Source organism: Lepidothrix coronata, unplaced genomic scaffold (genome assembly GCF_001604755.1).
Source record: "Lepidothrix coronata isolate B3197 unplaced genomic scaffold, Lepidothrix_coronata-1.0 Scaffold35, whole genome shotgun sequence".
Lineage (NCBI taxonomy): Eukaryota > Metazoa > Chordata > Aves > Passeriformes > Pipridae > Lepidothrix > Lepidothrix coronata.
The window spans coordinates 710,125-732,006 of NW_016690215.1; the positions used below are offsets into that span (position 1 = coordinate 710,125).

The 21,882-nt window shown below is 34.8% G+C and overlaps 1 long non-coding RNA gene across 1 annotated transcript in view; it reads left to right on the forward strand.

Annotated features, from left to right (window-relative positions):
• The window catches only part of LOC108496014, a 33,304-nt gene extending 11,657 nt beyond the window's left edge, over positions 1-21,647 (forward strand). The window contains exons 2-3 of the long non-coding RNA XR_001874288.1: positions 17,372-17,443; positions 21,322-21,647. This is a non-coding gene — a long non-coding RNA (uncharacterized LOC108496014). The remainder of the gene's footprint in view (positions 1-17,371; positions 17,444-21,321) is intronic.
• Positions 21,648-21,882: the final 235 nt, after the last annotated feature.

Below are 21,882 nucleotides of genomic sequence, written 5' to 3' on the forward strand. Positions count from 1 at the left end.
CGGCTCCCAGTGCATCTTTCACCTGCCGTTTTGACTCTCGCCCGTCGCTACAGGACTTTTTGCATGTGGGTAAAGCCTTCAAGCCTGCGCAATGGATTTTTTTAGGTGAGATGCAGCCTGCGCAGAACTGAACCCACCCTTTAATCCTGAGGTTCATCTGCCAGGGCCGAGCGAGCTTGGACGGTGGCAGTGAGGTCCTCAGGACGTAGGTTTGATTAGAGTGACCTTCTCTTAGATGGATGGCCTTACAGGGCTAAACGAGCTCCATCTGCCCGGGTTTGGGATTAGAGTTGTCCTTCTCCTAGGATGACTGCCAGAAGGCTAACGAGCTCATCCTGCCCACGGATATATTGTATCTGACCCTGTTGCTTTGACCTGTCTGACCCTACCGAAGGCATGTACCATCGCCAGCATAGCTCGTAACCACACAGGGGCACACAGGCTATGTTCCTGTTAGAACGGTTTGGGAAGTCTTTCATTTCCTACTTTACTATCACCTATTTATATACAGACATAAGAAGATCCCCAGGAACAACGCTTTGTCCTGCCCGCCCTATCAGGATGTAACAGAGCAAAGCAAATATATCCAGAACATGCCGAACCTGGGCAGTAGCCACAGGTGAGCCAAAAAACCAGCAGACAAACAAACTGACCAACTGTTCTGGCCTCTGTACTAGTCCAAGGCTGGGGTACCTTTCAAAGCCCCAGCTTGTCTGGGACCCCCAACTCTCTAAAGGAACGCCACTGTCCACCCAGGCCATATCGTTCCCTTTATTGCATAATACATTGTATATGCTATTACCACCATTTCATCTGTTTGGGTTTTTTTCATCTTCTTGTCATCTCTCTTCTTTCGAGTCTTTATCTCACCTTCCCATTGTTTTATCTTGACTTCTTTATATCTCAGGTGTTAAAACTATTCAGTGGCAAACGTAATGACTGTGCTTACATCATATCTCTATATGAGTATCCACTACATTTAGCATGTGATATTTTTAAAAATAGTGCTACTTGTAACAACATTTGTCTTTTAGTGACTAATTAAGCAAATCGTCACTCAGTCTATTTTTTGTAATGGCCTTTCTATCAACTTACTAGTCTTTGTTAAGCTTTTGCCCATATAGGTATAAATATAGAGTGGGTTAGTTAGGCCCATTAATTCTTTTTAGCTACCGATTCAGAATCAAAAAGGCCATAGCTGAGTTTTTAGACATAAAAAATGGTTAGATATTAAAATAAAGCTCTCAAGATATATTGAAGCATTTTCATCTTTGTTTTCTGTTTCTCTGCATAAAAAGGTAAAAAGAACAGATAACACTTTGATTCCTGTACTTAGATGGGAATTTGATCTTTGTAAAAATACAAAAAAGTAATTGAGGAAAAAGAGTCCTGAGTAAGGACATAAATGATTGTTTCAGCTTTTTTTGGGCAACTTTTGATCTTCCTATGACCTATTATCTCCCCTCCATGTAGAACCACAGCTTCGTATTTCCATGCAGGCAGTTTGCGATGAATTGACACGGCCTCAAAGGGCTCACAAATGGCATTTAGTAACCAAAGTGATTTGTCTGCTCTTTCGCCACATAACCCACCTCAAGAGCACATGATCTCTTTCTACTATCTACAGATACTATTAATTACACTGTCACTGATATTTAACTGAAATGTCTCCTTTACTGGCGACAGTACTAGACTGTGAGAAAAAAGTTATTTGTTGATTTGCTATGGCAAAATATTCTTTTTTTAATCTAAAAATAACCTGTTTACAGGAAATTGTGGCAAGTTCAGTGAAAAACAAGATAAAAATTACTGAGCAGGGCAATAGAAAAGGGCTTTGAGTAACTGAATAAGAGGTTCTGTAGGCAGAAGGCAATAAAAAATAAAATTATCTCAATTCCAATTCATATTTTGATCTGTTTTGGCATGTATGGTATTGGCTAATTTCTTAAAATATCAGGGTTTTTTCTGTTCTGAGTTCTGCTTTAGCTCCAAAGCTTGTTCAGCTCTATATTTCACTTTATATTTTATGCCAGTTATCTTTACTAGGCAATATCATCTCCACCACTGTAAAATGAGTAATGGACATTATTGCATTGATAGTTGTCAGTATCATTAAAAGCTATTGAACAACATTCGCATAAGACAAAAACTTGTTAATTGAAGCTCTTTCTACATCAGATAAAGGTCAGATTTTATTTGTACTGTATGATAGAGATAGAGTGAAGCCATAAATATGATTAGTTTGCATGACCTTTCCTTTCTTAGGATTCTACAGTCTGATAGGATGACTGCACTTTTTTAGTGGTTAAATTACTTGGAGTTCTTGTAATAGGTGTATGTGCATAAATACAATATAGTCATACAAAAAATAGTTTAAGAGGGGGGCAAAGTAGATTTAACATTTCAGTCCTTCAAAGCAACCTGCCCAAAGTTCATGTGGTGAATGGTTTGTATACGTCCTCCACTTTCCAACCAAGACTCCAAAATAATAACCTTTACCAGACTCAAAGGAATTTAGTGAGGAACTGAAGCCAGACAGAAGAAAATTGTGAAATATCCACAGTTTAGTAATGTTTACTTTAAACTACTACTTGTTACCTGATGTCTCAAGAAATGGAGAATTGAGTCTGCTGCCATTCTGAAATATCTTTATCTAACTAAGACTTCTGTAGTAATATTTTCTGTATAATCATTAATTGGGATTATTTTGGTAATTTTGTCTACCAGGGGGTCAAGATTTTTAGGCAGGGACTTTGATAAAACTGTATCCAGTAATACTGTTTTCTGTGACTTAGTATATCCTGAAACAAGTGGGAAGCATCCTGCTGGGGAATATAGGGATGATGAAGCTATGACAGTTTAAATCAGTATTGTATGAAAAGGATAAAAGAACTTTCTGCTTTCATCAGTTAACTTATGTTGTCATGATACTGTTTTATAAATATTTCTAGGATGTGAATTTTAGACATAAAAATTCATGTTTAGTCATATTATTTTTCATCTCCCTAATGTGAATTTGATATGTGAATTTAACTCAGTAGACATTTAAATAGTTTAGCTCCAGCTGAAACAGTGGAAATATACCTAGGCTGAAACAGCTAAGTGATGAAAAGCTCATCTGAGTTGAAATCTGTTCCAGATGAGGCAGAGCTGGGTTTAGAATGAAGACCATTATCTAAAGGTGAATTCACTTGGTGGGAGGCCATTCTCTTCTGCCAGAATTGCCATCTTGAGAATTTTTTTGAGTAAGTCTTCATTTGAATGGTTTTGCTCCTGTAGGTAGAAAACATTGATTGAAAAATTCCAGTGTCTTTGCATGTCAGTCCTGTCTGACTATAATTTCTTGCTGTGTATCCTCAGGAGCCTTTGCAGAAGCTTCATAGATAATGCATAAGGAATATCATAGCTTTTTCCACTGTAGTGCACGGAAAGGGTCAAGTCTTTTTCAATTCATGTTACATGTGGCAGTAAGCAGCAGGAGCTGCCATTCAGTGACAAGTCTCTGACTCTGCTTATTTGTAATCCTAGCAGGAGCAATGATGTCTGCCCATGATCTAGGATTTCTCACTTCTCAGCCCAGACCCTTGTCATACAGGGACAGGTCTTGTCACCTCTGTAAAGGCTGGGGGAGACTGGAGAACTTTGGGAACAACAAAATGATTTCAGAATGCAGGAATTCTTACATGTGAAACAAAACTAAAAATATTTCTTTTCTTACAAGCACACTTTAAAATATCATAGTGCTTTCAGTGCAATTTACTATTTTATAACAGCTTTTAAATGCTATAGGAAGTTCCTGGTGACTTTTGGCATCAATGTGTTCTAAGTGCATGATTTCTGAATATGCCTTAATATTGGGATATTTTGCTCTCAGTCACTGGCAGTCATCCTTTTAATTAGGTTTTCACATTTTATAGTAACCGAATTTCCAAGCAATCTAATTTATTAAATTTTTGTTGCAAAAAATGTCCAAGTTTGTAACCCACAGGTGAAATACACTATAATAATAATAACCTTCCAGAACTGGTCATAATTTCAGAAACTGTATTTTAGGATAGTTCCTATTAGTTTTGATCATGAAAAAAAATCACCTTATATATTCATTAAATATAATAATTGGTAAAAATAGCATTTTACATTAATTTTTCTGTAATTTAGAAATCAATGAATAGATTTCCCCAAGCATTTGTTGGAAAGGAATGTGCAAATCCTTTTCTGGAATCATCATTAGCAAAGAATGATAATTTCCTTATGAATAATTTGAACATAAAATGTTGAAAGCATCATATAAGTTCAGATAGTTAAATAACCATGAAACTAACTATTTAAGCAGAAGCATTTCATTTCAAGCTTTTCATTTCAAGCTTTTCCTTTGTCCTTACTGGACAAAGCATTTCTACTTACTGGAACTGTTAGTGACAAAACCCCCAAAAATTCCTCTCCTGCTATTGTGTTGTGAATGAATAACTTCTATTTTTAAAATAAATTACAATCTTCTTGATCACAATCCTCATGAGAAATGCCAGTTACAGGTAAAGATTCCTACAGAATATGCAGGAGAAGTAATGACATCCTAGTGTTAGTACCTCTGATGAACTTCTTATACAGGTTGTGAAGAAAAGAAAGTATTTTTACGTATATTTAATGGAAATGTAAAAGAAGCTTTGATTTACATGCCTTTATCATGTACAGAATAGGTGATTGCATAGCTCCTGAGTTTGGAAGATGTGCTGCATGGGAATACACACAACCCGAAGAAGAAAGGCGTTGCATTTTTATTTCCTCTTGATCAATCAATGTAACTGGCAGGAAAAGTACATCTTAAGATGTTTTAATAGGTAAACATTCTTCAAATGCATATCAAAGGCTCATTGAAGCATCATGTTTCTGTAAGCAATGTAAAGTTCAATTTGATTGATAAGTAAAAAAATTGTAGCTCAAGAATTATTCTATATACAGTAATCACTCTTTGCACTTGTGTAAGTGTGTAAACTCCAAGAAAATCTTCAACCAAAAACTACAAGGTAAAACTTTTGTCACTGGAGAATCATAAAATCATAGAATGGTTAGGGTTGGAAGTGACCATAAACACATATAGTTCCAATCCTTCTGCCATGGGCAGGGACACCTTCAGCTAGATCAGATTGCTCAAAGCCCTATCCAACTTGTCTTTGAACATTTCCAGGGATGGGGCATCCACAGCTTCTCTGGGCAACCTGTTCCAGTGCCTCACCACCCACACAGTAAAGAATTTCTTCCTAAAATCTAATCTAAACCCGCCCTCTTTCAGTTTAAAGCCATCCCACCTTGTTCTATCACATAGAACACAGCCTTGTGAAGTCCCTCTCCATCTTTCAATAAAGGCAATGGTTACTGTCATTACCTGGATGAGACCTTCATGACAGAGGCAGTGATTCCTCTCTGTTCAAATCAGTGTATACACTGACTGTTATTTTGATAGGCATTAGATGAACCTCTAAAAGGAACAGCCTTTTTCAGTTGGTGTTTAGTTACAATTTCATAGTTGTCTTCATCTGTATTCAGATAATATTCATGCAACTGGAAGTTTCTGGAGTGCAAGCTGTCAGATTTACCAAGCTGTAAATTCACCATGTAGCCATACAGACTTTGCACTACAAAAAGGTCAAGTTTGTTCAGCAAAAAATTTGTGACAATCTTGCAACTATCTGGGACATAAGTCATCTTCTTTTTGTATATTATCTTTTTTACCAGAAGTAATCTTAGTACTTTTTGCTTTAGGCTTTTTTACTACAAAAGGATTTTGCTTATCATCCTTTAGAGTCTGATTTATTACATTTTAAATTAAGATTGACAGATTGTATTTTGACAGTTTCTTGATGTTTATGCTTTCCAATCCAGTGAATCCAGGAGGAAATCATTCTTATATTGTAATCTTGAGTTGTACAAAGTGAAGAAATTTACATATTTTTGGCTCAATCTGTGAGGTATAAAAATCCTCAAATGGAAAAACCTCTGTCATTTTATCCTGCTTCTGGAATAGTTCAAACTGTAGTAATGTTCTTGGGATAAATTTGATTGCAGGTTTGCATATCTCCAATATATATTCCTTTTCTGTACAATTAATCTCTGCCTGCTTAATTTTTAATGTTTAGAAATGAAAAACTTTTATGGCACTGTAAATTTGCAAAATATAAGAAAAACAAAGTTTGAAAGAAAACAGAACTAAGTTGTAACATTCAATATGTATCTGTCTAAAAAAATACTCCCTAAATAAGAAGTTCGACTAAGAGCAAAAATAAACAGCGGTTATTTCATTTTTTGATGTTGGAAAATTGATCTGGGTATGACACACTTGTAAGACTGCAGTAGAAAGAAGGAAGGCTGTTTAATTTAAAAATATGACTTCAGGGCTATATCACTGGATGTTCTGAAAGGGTTTTTACCAATGCATAACCTTTACTGAAGTTACAGTTTTCTCCGCTTTCCTATTTTGAATAAAAAATTTGTATAATAATAAATTAAACCAAGGAAATGTTGATATGGAATTAGATTTCTAATTTTTAAGAAAGTAACAAACTCCAAAATGCCAATGCTCTTTGATCAAATTAGAACAAGAGTACTTCTTAGTCCAGTTCTTATCTTGAATGTCAGTCTTGATATTCTGCGTTTATAAAGCTAGAGTGAAACACCTTCTTAAATGTTTGATTGATTTTTAACAGTTTCAATCGGAAAGAATGGATAGATGCCTTCAGTCTAATTTCACTCAGATGTGCTACTTTTTTCGCTAGTATGTAAGTGTCTTTCCTAGTTCAGCTGATGAAATGAAACAGCCTTTGAGCTGTTTGTAAGCAACAAATCAGCATGTGACTTATCAGGATGAAACTTTTTTCCTTTTTTCTTTTTTTTTTCAGAAAAGTATTAGAACTTTATGGAACCTGTTCCTGATAGCACGTTAAGTGCCCTTGTCGTTACACGTTCACCTTATGCTCTCATCTTTGAACATCAAACATCATCATTGATATCATAAATGTTTAACAGAGTAAAAGCAGTGATTAGCCTAAAATATGAATATAGGCCCAAGTTTTGGATTTCCTTGGAAAGAAAAAAGGTGGCCTGTATCTTTGTTTCGCTTTCAATCTTTCGCCCTTCCATAAAATGTTAGTTATTTATCCACAGTTTCTGAGTACTTTCAATTATATGTTAAAGTGGGAGACACTTCTTGCTCTCTAGATCTAGTTCCTTGCAAGTGGAAGCCCATAGCTAGAGATTTCTGTAAAAGTTGCATAGATATGAGCTGCTTTTGAAAACAAAGTCCCTCTTCCTCTTCTTCCAAACTCCTACATCACTCATGATCTAGTCCTGCCAGTGAAAAAGAATAAAAGAAAAGGGTTTTTTTCAGGCAAAGGTGTTTCCTATTCCAGAGGCACAGGTTAAAATGACTATGTATTCCTGATTACATGTAATTATTCTATGTGATTAATTTAACAGTATTTAAATAAATATAGTTGTCATTTATTTCTATGGTTTAAAAATTTTTAATATAATATCCTCCTTTCAATTTTTCTATGCTTAATTCACTAAGTAGAAGTGTATGTATGTTGTCATTTCTTAGGCAACAACGTAAACTGTTTTATGTAATCATTCTCTTGTCCTCTTAGTCTCATAGAACTTTTTCAAATCTTATGTAACTCCTTCCATGCATCCATGGTATATTCATTTATTCTGATTATGTAGTGATTTTCTTTAACACTTAAGGGTCTGTATATCTAATAGTTTTTACACATTCTTCTCACTGAGAAAAGCCCCACCGAAACAGAGAAACCACTGTGTGCATTTGTATCCACTCCTTGCCTCAGGTGTGCCCTATCTGTTGTCAGGGTGTTGTAGTTACTTCATGGATCTTCTTATTGCAGAGTTTGATACAGTAGGGAACACGACACTTTAATACAACCCAATATTACCTGCCAACAACTGTGAAATCTCCTTGCTTTCTCACTTGTTTTGTTTGTTTGTTTTTTTGACATGCTTCTTTAATCAAGCTGCTAGCCTGTGAACAATTTCCACCAACCCTTCAAACTACCTAATTTTAACAATGAACTTGGGATAGAGCAGCAATCACTGTAATCGTACAGTGCTGTTCTACTCTACACTGTAATCAACAGCTGCTGTTGAGGGGCACCCGGCCCACACCTGGGAGTCAGAGATTTATGTTGCCTCCTCAGTCTTTTCGACTGTCTGCTCCATACCTCTTTGTGTAAAACCTGTTGAAGAGGTATGAGCATCCATTATTTTTTCAAGTATCTTCTGCAAGATAATGGTAATCACACAGTCAGTGATCTGGGTTCAAGCTTAACCTATATCGGTGCGGGTGGGTAGTTCATGTAATCTATCACCCTGAGAAAATTCATTTCCTTTTTCTCTTGTGTTCACCTAAGAAAAATAGTAACAACAACAGTTCATTTAAATAATAAAAACATACATTTCATTTAAAACTGAACTCAGAGGTTTTGGACTCAATTTTTTCTTGGAGGACCATCATATTCCTCTCTTAAGGCTTTTGAGACATACAGAGTAAACAAGTTTTCACTAACCTTTGCAAAGTGGTTTTTTTTCACTGTCTTACACAGTCTTTTCCATTTGATATACAGGATATATCCACTTGGTGTTTTCCCCTTTTCTTTCTATTTTCTCTAATATGAGGGAGGGTGTTTAAATTTTTTTTCTGTGATTCAAACAATAATTTGTGATTAGCAAGGGTTTTGAAAGTCATGAGTTTGTCAGATGAGATGCTCCCCTCAAAGAGCTAAAAAAAATGCTATGGAGAAACAGAAGATCTGTTATACCTGCAGGGGGCATTGCAATACAAAGAAAAGGAGCAGTGAAAGCTACTTAGACTTTTTCCAACTAACTTGTCAGATAACATTTTATAACATTTGACTGTCAGGTTTGGACTTCTTTTTGTCTTCTCTTTCAAAAAGTGGCAAGTCATTTTGAAGATATTAATGATTTTTTTTCCTAGTGGTTTTGAAATCACATTAGGAAGATTTAAATTACATTTGGAAGGATATTTTTCAGTGTTCTTGCACTTACTGATATTGATGAGGATCATTGGGATAATGATATTAAAATCAGATATAAAATGCCAATGATAGTTTCTTTAGTATAGAAAAAAGGTTTTCAAATGATCCATTGAAAACATTGCAAACTGCTTCACTAATTTAATGTTTCTAATTAATCTGTAAACATTATGAATATCTCTCTCTGGTTTTTTATACCTACAATTCTATTCATATAGAGGAAATAAGGAATGACATCTAAACTGGCCAGCAGTTCTACTATAAAATCTTATCTGTTGTGTTATGCGCATATATGAGTGTGATGCTGGATATCTTGTCATTCCTCATAGAATTCTTTAAATATATTTTTCACTAAGTATTGTCTGTAGTAGACTTTTACCGATTTATAACCTACACTGAGTGCGAAGCAGCTGATATGTAACTTCTGCTTCACAAATGATAGGTGGACATTTATAGACATAAACATTGGGTATTATGGAATCACACTCCTAAGGTAGCCAGAATATCTACATATATTTCTGTGTACAGCAGAATATGATCATCAAATGGCCTGATATAGATTTCATTGTTTTGTCAACAGTACCTCAACCTTTCTCTGCTTCTCAATTACAGAAAATCTTTCTCCTTAGAAGCAGACAAAAAAGCTGTAACTGTCAGCAAAAAAGGGAAGGTGACCAGACTTGAGAGCTGTCACTGGAAGGAAAAACATGATTAGATGGATTTATTAGCCACCCATAAGGGGAAGACTAGACACACTACTAGAGTAGAACAGCAGAACAGCTATAATTGCATGATTGACAGTAGTTCTATGCAATTTCAGCTTATTTTTACCGCCTTTCACTCCCAAAATGACATTTTTTTTGTGTTTCTTCCCTTCTCCCACCAGCAGTCATGTTATAATGAATTATGAGGTTTAGTTGCAGTGTGATTTATGATAGCAAACTGTTATTTTTTCAAAATGGAGTCAGTCATCTTTGCAAATTTCTTTGTATTCCATTATACCCAGGGAAAATAGAAGGCATATTTTGATGGTAAAATAATCATAGATTAGAGACTTAGCTGAGAAGAGATCATTTTATGTCCAGGATTTATCAGTAAACTGCTTATGAATGCTATTGATTTGTTGACTGCTTCTTTGCAGTCTTAAAGCAAAGATTTGACACGATGTTCCTGATATTCTACATTTTCTGATACATCCCTTCATTGCAATAACCATTGTGTTCTTGCAGCAGATCCTTCTCTCTAACTTTGTCAAAATTGAGCGCAAGGCCATTAGAAATCACTTGCTATATTTTTTCCTGCATTAGTGTTTCAGTACTTTTGTTTGCACTTTCTGTTGCATTGTAAAGAAGAAAACACTGATCTGTTTTTTGCCATTTTGTTGTCTCTTTGACGTTGTTCTAGGAAAAAAAAAAACCAGAACTGAGGCTGAATTACTGATAGGCATGGCAAACCACTCTAGCTTCATATAACCACCTCAACAAGAAAAATACATTATCCGCACTAATATGGTGACATTATCTATTTCAGATGTGCATTTAATTTATATAATTTCTTAAGTGACTTAACTTCCACATTTTTAAGCCAATTGTGGAATTTTCTTACAGATTTCCTCACCAGTTTGTTCAGGCAGGGCTGTATTCTATGTGTAGTCATCTGTACTTAGTCATGTGTATTGTAGTAATAGCCCTCTAGAGTGAAAACAGATGTATTTTTTTATTCTTAACAGAGCAACTTGTAAGCCTCCTAGTTGTAAATGTTATGATGATCAAAAATAGGTTTCTATGATTATTTTTAAGGTATTGATTCCAAAATGTGAAAAATGAGCAGTCACCAAATGTTAGCATTCACCAAATAAAAGTTAATCAAATAGTGAACAATATGAAACAGCTAAATTTTTAATTAATTAAAGATTTGCTTGCTTCATCTGGACATCACTTGTTATTGATGCAGTAATGCTTATGTTTGGGAGGCACAGATACTGCTAAGTTGCTTAAGATGACAGAGAGAAGAGTCATCACCTCTTGACACATATTTGTTGTAGTTTCCCTTTTGGTCTAGGAAGTGTTAAAGGTCAGGACTCTGGCATTCAGACTGAATCCCAAGAATTCATACTTGAAGTTTTGGATTAAAATACATTTTCCACGTTTACCAAAATCTGAAAACCTTTGCAAGGGTTATGTGAATGAGATGATTAATTCTTTCTTCACAGGAAGTTTACACCGTCCAAAACATAGAATTTAATGGACTATAGTGATGAAATAGAAGACTGCAAATATATATATGTTTATTTCCATTTTGTATAATTCTGAAGGTTTCCAGATCATCTTTTCTCCTTCCATAACAAAAAGCTGTCAAAGACATATCAAAAATAAAGTGAAGATAGAAAATATGCATCTTGTCAACTGTGTTTACTTGTAAGTTACATAACACATTTTTCAATATTCAAATTCCTTTTGCTAGAATGACATCTATTTCAAAGGTACACTTATCAGGTAAGATGATTGGCTTGGGACATTAACAAAGTCATTCCTTTATTACTGAATGCAAAAAGAATTTGAAAGCTCACATTATAAAATCATCATGTCCTTGGTTAGCTATAAAATATTTGATCACTTGATGTGAAGCCAGATATGTGCATTCCTTGTTCCTTGCCCTAGTCTCAGATGGTAAACACACAAAAGCAGCTGTGGATTTAATTTTCTAGTGAGAAGTAGTTTATTACTCCTAGATACTGCTCTAGTATAATGTATACATAGAATAGCAATGTCAGAAAACAACTTTGGGAAAAGTGGGTTGAACTTTTAAACCTGGAGTTAACAAATCAATAACTAAAAACTCCCCATCTTAATACTACCAGTGCTCTGGGACAGATTCTTTAGTAACATCACACAAAAAGATCTCTTACATTCAAAAATTGTATTTTGTTCTGTCTCACGTTAGGCTGAAGTATGAATCTTATTGCCACTGTTTCAAACACCTTATTTAACAATTTCCATACCATTGCTAATTGGCAAGGACCCCAGAATTAGCCACAGTGGAGAAAAGTGATTTTCTGTAGTGTTTGTTACTGACAGCACTTTGAAATAACTCCTCTGCCTTGGTGGTAATCGCACAATCTGTTCAGATCCTTAGTTCTGCCAGTTTTACACATGCTATAGAAGGTAGCTTTCATTCTCGAGGTAGGGACTTAGCAACTCCAGTTTCTTTTCTTCATCCTTTCTGAGAATTAAGGACAGACTCGAAGCTGGAAAAGGTACCCTGTGTGCCTTTAGCCCAACTCAGCCCACTGAGTTTATTACTTCCTTGATACACTGCATTGCACTAGGTGGTGGTGGAAGCAAAAAGAATATCTCTATCTTCATTTAGTGTAATAAAACAGCCTAGTAACTTGGCTAAAAAGAAAGAACATAAATGAAAAGAACATTTAAAACACCCATGAACTTTCTGCTGAAATTTTCATTTTCTTTTTGTAAGCCCTCAATAGCACAGGTCTTCAGGATGTGATGAAGTCAGAGGATTGTGCAGATGACCAAACACTGCAACTGGTTGCTCAGAGAGGTTGTGAAGTCTCTTGAAGAACTGTCTAGATGCAATTCTGTGCAATGTGCTCTAAGTTGACCCTGCTTGTGCGGGGATGTTGGAGCATCTGATCCACTGTATTCCATTCCAACCTTACCAATTCTGTGATTCTGTCATTCTGCGATTCTGTCATTCTGCGATTCTGTGACGTGGCATGAGGAAAGGTGAGAACTACCAAGGGCTTGACAGAGTTAGGACATGTCAGATCATGAGAAATAGAGAAATTCTTTCTTCATCCTAGTCTTTAAACTAGGGTGGAATCAAGGAAGTGAATCATTCAAGAGACTCTTGGGTACGGAGTTGTTACAACTTTCTTGGTGAAAGCCATTATTTTGTAGTTTGGTGTTGATGAGAGAGGCAAGTATAGACATTCCTGGAAAGCCAGCCCCTGGCATCTTAGATCACAATAGAAGACAATCCCAGACTGCATAGCTCTGACTATTCATCTCTAGGCAGCTAAGCCCTTCAGTTCATCAAATTCTCTCTCATTCAAGGGGAGAATAAATAGAGTATCCCTTTTTTATTATATATTTATTAAAAAAAAAAAAGCAAGCCTCTCTTTCATTTAACCCATTCCTTAGTGTACATAAAGAGGGATCCTTTCTCTCGGATGGCACATTCCCTGAAGAAAGAGCTACTACCATGGTACAGAGTTGCAGAAATGTTTCAAAGGGGTACTGGTCAAGTAGAGGTCCAAGTACCAGGAAATCTAAAAGGTTGTGTTTGGTGAATCACTTTTCAAGGTAGTAGTGATTCCTCCATTCTACCAGAGAAGAAAAAGTACCTTGTGACTGGAAAGTTAAAGTGTATATTGCAAGGAGAGTTTATATTTTAACATGAGACATATAGTCCTTCCTTTAAAAAATATTACTAGATACCTCACAGGAGAAAAATGAGATTTCTCTTGTTCCTGGAATATATAGCCCCTTATTGGCCTTAAGAGCCTTTTCCTCATGGAGTACTAAATTGTGATCACATTTCCAAAAGACATTCTTAAACCTTACAAAACTGTAACAATTACGTGGTATTTGTCTTGTATGCTAAGAATTTATGTACTATCAACTGGTGACAATGTTCGTAAGTAAAGAGCTGGGTTGTGACAGGCATATTATGAATAAGTTAGCCTGTCTATTACTTGATCTTATATATTAAAACTGAAACTATTTCCTCGGATGGTGAGGGACAGACACAGAAGAATGCAGTCAGTTTGTGGTTATGGGTTAGAGTATTCAGAAGAACAGGATGATCAACAATCACACATTTGCGTGGATGGTGTCACCTTTCAGTTCTAATTTTCAGGAAGACTTTCTCTTCAGAAAGGAGGTAAACCTACTGATTGCTAGAAACAGACATTTTGGTAATCCAAAATCATAAATAGCATTTCTTGAGCATAAAGTTATGAAAATAAAAAAATTAGTTGCATTACTTAAGGTTGAAATGAAGGGGAAAAATCCTTATTTTTTAATCTTCTAATTCATGTTTTAAAAATGTTTCTCACACCACAATTAATTTAGAGAAGTGTTAGTTTTATTGCTTTGTCCAACTTTCTAAAGAGAGACTTTTCAGACTAACAACTTAATTAATATTTTTCATTAATATTGAACGCATACGTACCCGACAGCAGAGAAAGCAATTTCTAGTTAGAATATGGCTGATTTAATTTAGAACGTATATAAACTGTAAGGGTATTTATTTTCTGAGATTATTTTTACAAAATAAAAGATACTATGGAATTCCAGAGATCCTAGTTTCTTATGGACACTTAGGCCTTTACAAGCTTTGCTATTGAACCAAGTGAAACAGTAAAGGATCTGAAATATATTAAGGACTTAAAACTTCTGTATTCAAGTGACATTGACTCTTTAATTGGTTGTCACATTACAAGATTTTTTGTCATTTTAAACTCATGGACATATCCTTGCCACTATTTCAGCTCAGCGTAAACAATGTTGATAAATAAAAGCTGCATCTGGTACCTGTGATTTAATATGAGGGTTTTTTCTCACCACCACCAAACCAGAGACAAATACAAAATTTAAGTAATGCTGCAGTGTTAGGTTTTTTTAATAGGTAAACAGAACTCATCCATATGACCTCTATTTAATATACAAATGGCCTCTGTTACATTCTCCTTACTAAAAGGAATGCTTTCTTCCTTGATACCATTTTCATAATGCCAAAAGCTCTTGCCTTCAAATTAAGTTCTTATATTTCGAATCCTTCCATTTTACATGACATCCAAGTTAGTTATACACCTGTACACTTCACAGTACATTCACTCTGACATATTCTCAGAAATAATTTTTTTTTGCTTATTTACTCATATTGTCTATATCTTAGAGGTTCCTGTGACATACTATGTGGTATCTTTTTGTCCTGAGCTAAGAATAAGTATATGAATGTGTGTATATATATATATATATTTATATATATATATGTGTATGTGTATATCTATCTGTCTGTCTATCTGCCTATCTGTCTGTCTACCTATCTATCTCACAGCAACTTCATCTTTCTAACTCGAGTTCTTTTCTGAATTTTACAAATTAATCTTTAACTCTTGGTAATATTACCATGTATTTTAGATATACTTTCTATAGGAGCAAATGATGAAGCAAATTACTATGGGGAGAATAAACATCATCTTCTTTATGAGAGAGTTTTGGTTTTGGACGTTTATCTTTTCTTGCAAAGATAAGAAACCCTTGGATTGTTTTATGATGCGTTCAGAGCTTATGCATTCTGAAACTTATATTACATGCATTTGCTCTGAAAAATGTTTTACATAAATTGTGAGAAATTATATGGTCTGTTTAAGAGAAGTATGCTTCCATGATAACCACATCCTATTTTCAAGAAGTGGCGTTTCTAGGCAATACTGATATGTTGAGACTTCGTTAACATCCCGATGTTGCTGAAGAGCTAATGTAGTTGTAACATGTGGTTACATGAACCTTGGTTAGAATGAAGTTGGTGGGCTCTAGGGGTGGACTTTGCTGGGCAGGAATCCCCCAAATTCTCATGCCCTCATGACCTCCGGCCGCTCATGCACCACGGCTGTTCTTGGGAACTTGTTCACAGATTTAGCAGCCGTAGTCTTCAGGTTGGTAACTCTTTTTTTCTCATGACCCATCGACCTTTGGGTCTTCATGCGTTATGAGTATCCATGGGAAATTGATAGGCTGTTATCCTTACACAACCCTTGGCCTACAAGATTTCTCTGAGTAGTTTTGAGCAGTACAATATGTTCAATGCTGAAGCTTGACTTACCTTTCAAAATAGAATTATATGCCAATGATAGGATTAATTTTATCATGTCTAATATATTGATGATATAAGATGAACTTAAGGCAATCCATATCCTAGAAGTTTGGTATTTTCTTGAGCAACATTGAATATCCCTGCTTACCTCCCTAGAAAGGGAAGAAATCAGCTTTCACTTTGGAAGAAATAAGACTCATCAGTGTACTATCATGAGTAAAGCACTAAAGAAGAAAATAATTTGCTTGCTTTCCAGTTTTTCACCCATCTTATTGAATATTTTGACGTGGGGAATGAGCCATACCACACTTTCAATTAACATTTTGAGAGGGCTATTACTGTCTTAGGAATGTTTAAGAGTTTTAAAGAAATAACAAAACATTTTTTACACAAATTCTGAGAGATATACCATTTCCATTGTCTGTAGTGAAGCCATTTTAAGTTCTGTGCTTTTCACTAAGCATTTATACTGTCTGCAAATTGTAGGTTCTGTTAGTCATCTCCATTTCATTGATTATTTTTACTCCTGTCGCATTATTTATAGACCATAATATCTACACAATAAACTATGGTAAGACAAAAAGGACTTGTTTTGGATTATTGACCATGATATATGGATGTGAGTTCTTCTTCACTTCCAGTTTTAGAAAGTGATTTGAATGTTAACAGCACTTTATCTTCATTATTGTGGAACATATAAATTTAAGCTGCCCTTTAAGGCTCCTGTGATGTTACACCTAATCTAATGCTATTAACAGTGGATATATTTTCACACATCCTCTTGCTTTGGCAGATGCTATTTGATTTATGTTTGCATCACAAAAGTTCTACATGTTGGATTAGGCAAGGGAATGAAAGAAGAATTGTATTCTTCAGTTCTATATCCCGCAATATTGCAATATCAGTTGCAGCTGGCTTATTGGTTATTTTCCAGTGTGGGAAAATACGTGTGTTTTTCTGAAGCACTTTTTTTTTTTTTGAGAAAAAGTCCAGAAGTGAGGAAAAACCTCTATTTGAGAATACTGATAGTTTTATAATGTTTAAATTGCCATTAGCAAAAAGAATACTGAAGCTTTGAATCTGAAAAAAAAATATTGTGTGAAATATTCATTAGAAGAAGCGTCTTGCACATTATTTTTTATTCCATTATTGTTGTTTGGTTTCCTACCACTGTGGTGTTGCATATAGAGTCTTTCAACTAGCTTCTGATCTTGAATGTTCATTTCATTAAAGACAGGCAGTAGATGCTCTTTAAGGTTGTAGGTGACCACAGAGAAATGAGGTTCAGTCTCTTCAGGAAAATAAAGGGGATGGAAAACACAGGTGCTTGAAAATGTTTTTCCAGAATATGTTGTCCTGATCCTATATTTAGTTTCTCTGAATATCAATAATTATTCAGGTGCTAATGTCTGAGGAATTTGGTCCATCATGTGTAGTGGAAGTTTTCCACTGCTTTTTATTCTATGCAGGAATATGTGAAAGAGGAAGAATTGGGAAGACTGGGGTGCGAGGATGAAGACAGATGGAACGAAAACTATACGGTATGGATCCAGAGCCTAAAGCCAGTGGGCATAAATCCACCAGCTCCACTGCAATTATGATGAATGACACCAATGGAGACTTTCTATTTTGACTCTTAGGGTGTACAAGGTGAAAGTAATTGAAAAATTTCGGGTCCAGTATATTTTTTGTGGTTATCATTTAATATTGTTTTCTTCTTGGAATTCTTTAATATTGAACTTCTTTTCCTCATTTAAATCACAGTATTTTCAATGCTGAAAAGAGTAAAATTGTCTAAGAAGCTTTAAGAGATGGTTAAATATTTGGTGTCTGTGCCATCCATCTTAATATATGGCTAACAGGTGGCCATTACACAGCTGAGATGTTCCATTTTAAATACTTCTTTTTTACTCTCTGGTAGAACCAAATTAACCTTTTGTTATTCAAATACTTTTTCTTGTCTGTCATTTAAATACTTAAAAAATTAGGTGATGTTGCTCCAACTTATTATTGAGGAATAATTCATCAAATGGAGACAAAATATTCAGTAAAAAATAGCTGAGGTACTTTAATCTATAATCCTACTCTAGCTCCTAGTATGTTGAAAAGTGTTTAAACCAATAAAATACAAGTTTCTTAAGTAACTGTTTCAATTATGTGTTAACAGTCAATGGCTGCCAAGTGGGAAAACTGCGAAAGTGATCAGACACTGTCTCAGGCCTAATAAAGCTTCAAAGGCTAACCACATTATTGAAGTGATGAGGTGTTTAGACTTTAAAGCCGTGCTCACAGCCTTCACCATCAGTCTCTGTATTAGATTTCTAATGGACCTTTCTGTAAAAAGGGACTGAGGAAGCCAGGTCTAAAAAAAAGATTAGTAAGAGAGAAGTAGGTAAGGGAGAGATCAAAATATAAGTGGTTTAATCAGAATTATGTGGAGTACAGATTAATTTTGATATGAAATATGAAGATTCATACCAAAGGTCAATACCAAAGGAAATAAGAAAATTATAGGAACATTTGGAAATAAAATATTGTTTTGCACATTCTAAGGATGTAGCACATCAATTATTGTATTAATGGTTGCTAATCTGGCAGCTCTTAACATAAAACAAGCTCATCGGAAGCTTTGCCAAATAACCTCTGGCTCTTCTCATAGAATTTTTAAAAACATGTATAAATTATGCTTCATTTACAGCTCTCACAGTTAAACAGTACAGCTCTATAGCTACTTCTTGCTGGGTTGGTAGACTTTTTCACTGACAATTCAGTAAATTATGAAATTGCCGTAAAGCTTTAGTTCTGTGTTGAAGTTGTTAAAAGCTCCCTTTAACTACTTCTCACAAAAGAGTTTTCATGAAAGGAAACTTCAAACAAGATTTTGAAGAAATCTAGGGTCTGTTTTTAAGTTAGATAATTCAGAAATATGTTTCCAGTTCTTGAATTATTTTCTCAGTTGTCATTCCACAAATAGTTGGGTTTAAGAGTAATTTACTGACTAATCGCTCCTGTGTTAAAAGGCTGGGGATCGCATGCCCGAGATAATTTTTAGACTATCGCTCCCTTATTATTAATCATAACAAAGGAAGCAAATAATTCAGCATAGGCTAAAAAGCTCATCAGATTCAATTCAGCTTCACTCAGTGTCTCAACCATTTCAATTGCTGAAAAAACAGAGTGAAATAGCCAATATTACTCTACAGGATCAGTTCACGTCTGAGGTGTAATTCTGCTTGCCATTTGGTGGGAGTGAATAAAGCTCTTTGCTGTCAGGATGGTCAAGAGACAGAGAGTCTGGAATAAAAATAAAAGGATTTATTCCCTAAGTCCTTTTGAAAAGTGGGTAAAAAAGGGCCTGACTATGAGAAGTGGTTCTGGCAACAAGGGACATGGTGTGAGCCAGCATCTGCTTGCAGGTCCTAGCCTTAGAAAATGGAAGAGGAACAAACGAGACAGGAAAAAGATACATACTGCAGAATACGTTAATGCAAGAAAATCTGTCTATTCAAAATTGTTATCACACATTTCTTAGACAAATTTGACCCACTGGACTACTTTTCCCATGTGACCTCAGCACTTTTGATGTGGTCCAGTAAATTTGGATTTACTGTAACATCTGACCGTAGCCTCTATTTCAGTTCTTCTTAATGATTGTCTCATATTGATTATCTTCAAGTCAGGGTAAACAGACACATTTCTTAGCTGATCTGATAGCAGGAATATACTTATTCACACTCAAGAGAATAAGGTGTTAATACATATAGTATAAAATACAGATCAAGAGCCATGAGCAGGCTATTTCAGCCACTGCTTTGGCACTTCACTAATTTTTTACCCTTTCCCCCCAGAGTTCAAGCTCTGAGCCAATTCCTAAATTATACGAAGTATAACAGTATCTTTACTGTTCTGAATCCTAGAATCTAGACTTAAAATGGAACCAGAAACCTTAAAGATTCAAACACACTGTACTATGTCACTAAATAAATGTTTGATATACTTAGCTCTGCAACTTATAGACACTCCTTCCCCTTCCACCCCCCAAATGATCATCATATTATAAATACTTACTAGAAATAAAACTTGATATGGTTAAGACATAACATACAGATATGATATAGAAAGATGTCTTACTGTGCTTCACTGGTTTCTTGATTGTCACTCTTCTAAAACTTCTTGTTTGAGGCTGCACCAAACCACTGAACACCTTTCAGAAGTTCTGCGCTAGATACATTTTCCTTATTATCCTGCTCTGAGCTGTAAATATACTAGTTAATATAGGAGTATCAGCCCACAGTTTTCAAATCCATCCTTTTCACAGGTGGTCATTTTCAGGCTTTGAATACTGGGGTTCAGAACTATCAGAAAGCTATTTTCAGCATTCCAGAAAAAGACATACCAAATTGTTGTTCTGGTTGTTGGTGCGCAGCACTTTCTAAAACTCTTTGTTCAGGGTTTCTCACGATGGGTTTTTTGGTGGTGTTTTGTTCTTTCTGCCTAATGCCTGTACTTTTGTACATACTGTCTGAAGGAAAAAAATTTTTTTACATGGACAAGTTAAATGTAGTTCTTCTAATCTCTTTTGAAAACACACAAAATGTATGAAAAATTATGATATATAAGTACCTAAAATATATTGAATAATGATAAAAATTATATGAAATCCAATGATATAATTTCAGTTTCTAATGTATATAATCAATACACTTGCATATTTATGACTACCTACAGGTAGAGTATGGCATATAATCAATCTCAACTTTACATTTAATAAAATGTGTTATGTATTATATATGTATCTTATGATAATTTTTTTACACACAGACAAAGAGCTATATAAAGCTATAACAATGTCAATAATGCTCTAAATATTCAAAGTCAAATAGGAATATAAAGAATAATTTTGAAAACATTGCTAAAAGTACTAGTTTTCATAATATCTTTTCTACAATTCCAATAAATGTTCTTCATTCCCTCTAGGATGACTATGTATGAAATAAAATTATATGGTATCCCAGGTAATTTCTTCTGGAATTTGCAGTAAAATATTTTAAATGTCTTCAATGTTTAAATTTCCAATTTTATCTCAATTTCCAGCATTAAAGTAACAGATACTACCTTAGAAATAGCAAGACATTTCAAACTCTTACTTAATGAGATTTTTGAATGAAAAAGTAAAAGCCACATTTTATAACATATGAAAAGTCTCAAATATGAAACTGATAGCTTAGATTTTAAGATAAAATAATGAGTCACCTTGAAGATTGGAAATTTTGAAAAGTGAGCAAGAGAAGATTTAGGATTAGGAATTGTGTATTTCTTCTGCAGGCAACCACTGTTGAAAAGACTGCAATAAAAGTTATTTTTTGCATGTTAGTTAGCAAAAAAGTTTTCTAATAATCACCTCCATTTTTCTTTCCAGGAAGAATGAATGCTTTATCCAGATCGTGCTGATATTAGTTGCAGTATTTCTCTCCTGAGTTCTGTTTTGGCTTCTTGAAGTAACATAATATTTTTTAATTGATCCAAACAAAAATATATGAAAGATCCAGCATGTTAACTGAGCTAAACATCTTTCAGTTGATTAAAGACTATTTTTTATAAATGTTCTTTAAGTGTCATAGATGTATATGTGTGCATATGAAGAAAATATATTTAATCCAATCTTAAAAAACTCTTCTGAGCTGCATTCTGGTTCTCTAAGAAACTTGTTAAATTACACTTTTTTCCAGCCCTGGCAGAGGAATAAATCACGACAAAGGCTGTTAAACACTTGTACATCAATCAGTCAGGTTTAAAATGTTACAGCATCAATCATTAATCAGCCCGTTTAAGCATGGCGTATTATTCTTTCCAATGTTAAAGTTTGTTAGAAAGTTAACCAAGACTTATTAAATTATTTATTTTCATTTAGTGAGTTTAGGTCTCACGTGTTATTTCATAATCCCTTGAGTGTGAGAGGAATTTAAACCTAATTGTGGCT